Raw genomic sequence first — 4,990 nt, forward strand, 5'->3', positions numbered from 1 at the left:
AAGGGTTTAGAGAGGTCAGGCAAGGCGAGTGTGGGTGAGGAGGTGAGCACTGACCAGAGAGTGTATGGAATGCAGCATCCTGTTGGGGCCCCACACAAGGGATTCCCAAGGGTCAGTGAGGGAGGCATACAAGGGTTTGACAATTTTGGCAAAGCCAAGAACCCAGAGCCTACAGTACCCACGGCCCCCAGAAATTCCCCTATGAGCTGCGGGGTACATCTTCATCTGGGGCTGCCAGCAGTAGGTCATCAACATACTGTAAAGGAACTGCCCTTGGATTGGCTAAATCTTGCAAGTCACGCTTCAGAGCATCTCCAAAGAGGGTAGGGGAATTCTTGAATCCTTGGGGAAGCCTGGTACAGGTTAGTTGCTAAGAGTTTCGGGTGGTGGGATCCTCCCAAATGAAAGGGAAAATAGGCTGGCTAACAGTGCCAAAGGGTTAGAAAAGAACACATCCTTAAGGTCCAATACTGAGGTCAGGGCAAGGCTCAGGGAGGACAAAAGAGTATAAGGGTTAGGTACAGTCAGGTGTATGGTCTCAACTTGCCCACTCACCTTCCTGAGGTCCTGAATGGGACAGAAGCCCCCTGACCTAGGCTTCTTGACTGGCAACAATGGAGTATTCCATGCGCTCTGGCAGGGACAGAGTATCCCTGTCTAAAAGTTTGTCAATATGAGGCTTAATCCCTAATAAGAATTGCTGAGGGATAAAATACTGTTTCACTCGTACTGGAACAGAAGTCGCCTTGAGTTGGATGCCATGCCCAAATGGGGAGTCCTCAGCTCAGACCCTGGGAATCAGGGATTTAAAGATAGGCAGAAGTGTACTCACAGCCACCTGAGATTGAGCTGCTGGGGCGATGAGCCTGGATTCCTCCAAGAGTGGGCAGGAAACAAGCAGTTGTAGAGGGAAGGAAATGTGGGTATCATTTGAGTCCTTAAAGGAAAAGTTGCCTGTAGCTTATGTAAAAGATCTCTCCCAAGGAGAGGGAAAAACAGTCCAGCATTACAAGGTGACTAACCACCCTTCTCCTTCCCCCCTCCCCCCCGCCCCGCCCAAGTCCACTGTTTGTGAGGTTGTATAAGGGATCCTCAACTTTTCCAGTAGCTCCCTGTATGCAGATAATGCCCTTTGAGAGGGGTCCCATAGGGGCTTGGAGAATAGATTTCATAGCTCCTGTGTTCACTAAGAAGTGCATAGAGTGACCTCCATATTCAAAGTTGGCTCCCAGGGGGTCTGTGGACTGATGTGGGAGCCCAAACATCCCTATTCAGGTTGAGAAGTGGCTAGGACTGGTTCTCCTCTCCTCCTCTCTGGGCACTTGTTCTTCCAGTGCCCGCGCCTTTTGCAGTTTGCACACTGATCAGATTCTAATGGCAGGTGGCCTTGGGGCCCTGATTGATTTGGCATCCATCATTCCCTTTTTTCCACCAGCCACCCCTCTCAGTCTCTTCTAGGGCTGCTATGACTGCCTTGGCCATTTTCTTATTCTGTTGGTCCTGGGGCTTTTCTTGATTGTTAAAAACCTTATGTGCTACTTCGATTAATTCTGAGAGATTCTTTCCCTCAAAACCCTCTAGCTTCTGCAATTTCTTTCTAATGTCCAGAGCTAACTGAGCAACAAAATCAATAACAATAGCCCTGTGGTTATTTGGATCCTCTTGGGCGTAGATGTACAATAAGCTTCCAAAAGTCTTTCCAGAAAAAACAGCTGGAGCCTCATCTTTTCCCTGTTTTACTTCACTAACCTTAGATATATTCGTAGGTTTCTTTGTGGCCCCTCTAAGCCCCACCAAGAGCAACTGGCAATACCGGTCTAGGGCCTTCCTTCCCTGGCCTGAGTTATGGTCCCAGTTGGGATGTGTGTTGGGGATCATGCAGGCCAGCCATAAAGGGTCATGTGTTGGGCAGACAACAGGACCCTTTTTCTCCCTAACAATATGCTCCCTTTCTTCATTTGTAAGGAGGACTTGAAGGAGCTGTTGGCAATCATCCCAGGTGGGTGAATGTGTGAAGAAGATAGTTTCTAGGAGGCTGATAAGCCTCTGGAGTTTCTCAGAGAAAGAGGGGTTTTGTTGTTTCCAATTGTAAAGATCACTAGTGGAAAAAGGGACAAAAACCATGGAGGGGTGATCACAATCCCTAATGTCCTGGGTGGGCGCAACTTCTCTCAAGAGGAGCAAGGGAGTGAGGATACTAGAATTAGGACTTGTAGGGGCCCATAGGTGGCAGCTCCTCTGTATGCCGGGACAGCCGGGACCGGGACACCATTGTCAGGACAGCAGAATGTGAAGGGAGGGGTCGGTCTAGGAAGTCTTCCGAAGGTGGGGGAGGCAGAATGGGGTACAGACGGTGACTTTCTGTACCCTCGGGGGAACAGGCCACCTCCTCTGACTTTGGGGGCACAGGCATTGGGGTTAGGACAGGTACAAGAGGAGTATACAGGTACAGGAGTTTTTGTGGGAATCTCTGAGTAAGTAGTACCAACTAAAGTTTTCAGAGGGACCCCATCTGACCAGACAAAAATAGATGGGATCTAATCTGCCCTTCCAGGATCTTTAAAGACTTTCAGTTTTACTTTTTCTATTAATTGGGGATTAAAGGTCCCTCTGGTGGCCCCCTGTTTCCCAAATTAGGCCACTTAGACTGACAATTCTCAATTAGTCTCCCTTTGGTAACTTTATAACCATAATCATCAACATTTTTCTGAAATTCTTTAAAGTTTTGCAAGAAGTACTTCAGGGGCACTTCTTCTTGGATAGCCCTGGACTCGGAATTTCCCATTTTAATAGATACAAGTACACTTAAACACAAAGAGACAGTAGCTAAACAATTCCGAAACACAAAAGACAATCTAACCAGGGCAATAGCATCCCATAGAAGCCAGTAATGGATACTGTTGCTGTGTCCAGCTTAGCCATCTACTATCTCAGAGTACTCATGCAAAATAGGTTCCCAGAATAATAGAAGCCAATTGAGCTAATTTAGGTCTCATTCTCCCAGTTTGCAGAAGGAGGTTATAGAGGTCTGGGGCCAAGGAATGTCTTCTTGGTGGCCACCCCCTAGAGATGGTAACCCCCTTCACCCTCCAGGGAAAGGGACTAGCTGTCGGACAGGACCAAAGGTTTTCTCATGGGGGATCTCCATCTGAAATACCTGGGCCAAGAAAAAAATACAGGACAGCCAAAATAATGTAAATTTAAGAGCATTTATTGCTGGCCAGTGACTGAGCCCCAATAGAACAAAACTTGGGGAGTCAGCCCTGACTAGTTTCAGGGACACATATTCATAGGAGAAAACCACAAGAATACTCCAAAACATTTATCACACTAAAAATTCCATTCCTAGACAGGTGGCAAAGGTCAACAAGGAGACAATTTTTTTAAAGTTTTATGTTTGTTAAGTTGTCAAGGTCTTTGGTGATAGATAAGGTTTAAGGCAGCACATCTGGGGGCCAAGTGTGCCCGCAATTGGAAACAGAAAATACCACCTGCGTTAGAGCATGAAAAACTGGTGACATAGTTCAGACTGCAGACAGAATTCAAACCATAATATTCTCATGGTCTCAGGAGTGCAGGAGAGGGGACAGCATCGTTCCATTTCAGGATGACCTGGAGAAGGAAATTGCAAACCACTCTAGTATCTTTGCCAAGAAAACCCAAGATGGGGTCATGAAGAGTAGAACACAATTGAACAACAATAATTCTATCCTCCTCTTCCAAACTCTATGCATCCTCCTCAGTTGGTACCTATTGCCAATCTATCTGGCAATCGATTGCCAACCTATCTCTTTGAAGTTAGGGTCAAGCTGTATGGCTCAAGTTATGCATTGGATGGATTTTTTTTTTTTTTTTTTGGTGAGGAGGAAGTCTTGTTTACCTAATTTGAGCAAGTTCAAAATGTAGCAGCCACTCATGGGTTGATCTCATTATTGATCTACATAGAAGCTATCTTCTGTTCCGTTTTCAACTTCAATTGGTTCATTTTTCCTTAGGAAGCCTCATGTCCAACCTAGCCCAAAGGTTCATAATATTCGTACTGCAGATACTCAATAAACTTTACTATAGTTCAGAACTCCTGAGTTCAAGTAATAAATCATCCTTGTCTTCCTCAAATAGGAGGGATTAAAGGACTGGACTGTCAAACCAGCTGAAGTGTGATCTTCCAAAATCTTTCTCAAATCAGTCAATATTTTTTTGAGTGATAATTATGTGTCAGGCACTGTGATCAGCAGGAGGCATATAAAGGAAAAAAACACAGTAAATATCTATAAATATCTATATTTATTAACATAATCAATATAAACAAAAAATCTTTGGACAGATCCTCAATACTTTAACAGTATAAAGATATTGAGAACAAAAATTTGAGGACCAATGAGCTAGAAGACCCAGAGATCTTGTATTCCTTTTGACTTCTGTGTATTCTTTTTCACCTTTTTTGCATTGCAAACTAGGCAAGAATGGTAGGATAGAGCTTTGGGACTGGAGTCAGAAAATACTTGAATCTGAATTTGATCTTTTTTTTTTTTTTAAATTTTTTTATTTAATAATTACATTATATTTACACTCATTTCTGTTCCGATTTTTTTTCCCCTCCCTCCCTCCACCCCCTCCCCTAGATGGCAAGCAGTCCTTTATATGTTGGATATGTTGCAGTATATCCTAGATACAATATATGTTTGCAGAACCGAACAGTTCTCTTGTTGCGTAGGGAGAATTGGATTCAGAAGGTATAAATAATCCGGGAAGAGAAACAAAAATGCAGATAGTTCACATTCGTTTCCCAGTGTTCTTTCTTTGGGTGTAGCTGCTTTTGTCCGTCATTTATCAATTGAAACTCAGGTCTCTTTGTCAAAGAAATCCACTTCCATCAAAATATGTCCTCATACAATATCGTTGTCGAAGTGTATAATGATCTCCTGGTTCTGCTCATTTCACTTAGCATCAGTTCATGTAGGTCTCTCCAAGCCTCTCTGTATTCATCCTG

This window comes from Antechinus flavipes, chromosome 3 (assembly GCF_016432865.1).
Source record: "Antechinus flavipes isolate AdamAnt ecotype Samford, QLD, Australia chromosome 3, AdamAnt_v2, whole genome shotgun sequence".
In the NCBI taxonomy this organism is placed as follows: domain Eukaryota; kingdom Metazoa; phylum Chordata; class Mammalia; order Dasyuromorphia; family Dasyuridae; genus Antechinus; species Antechinus flavipes.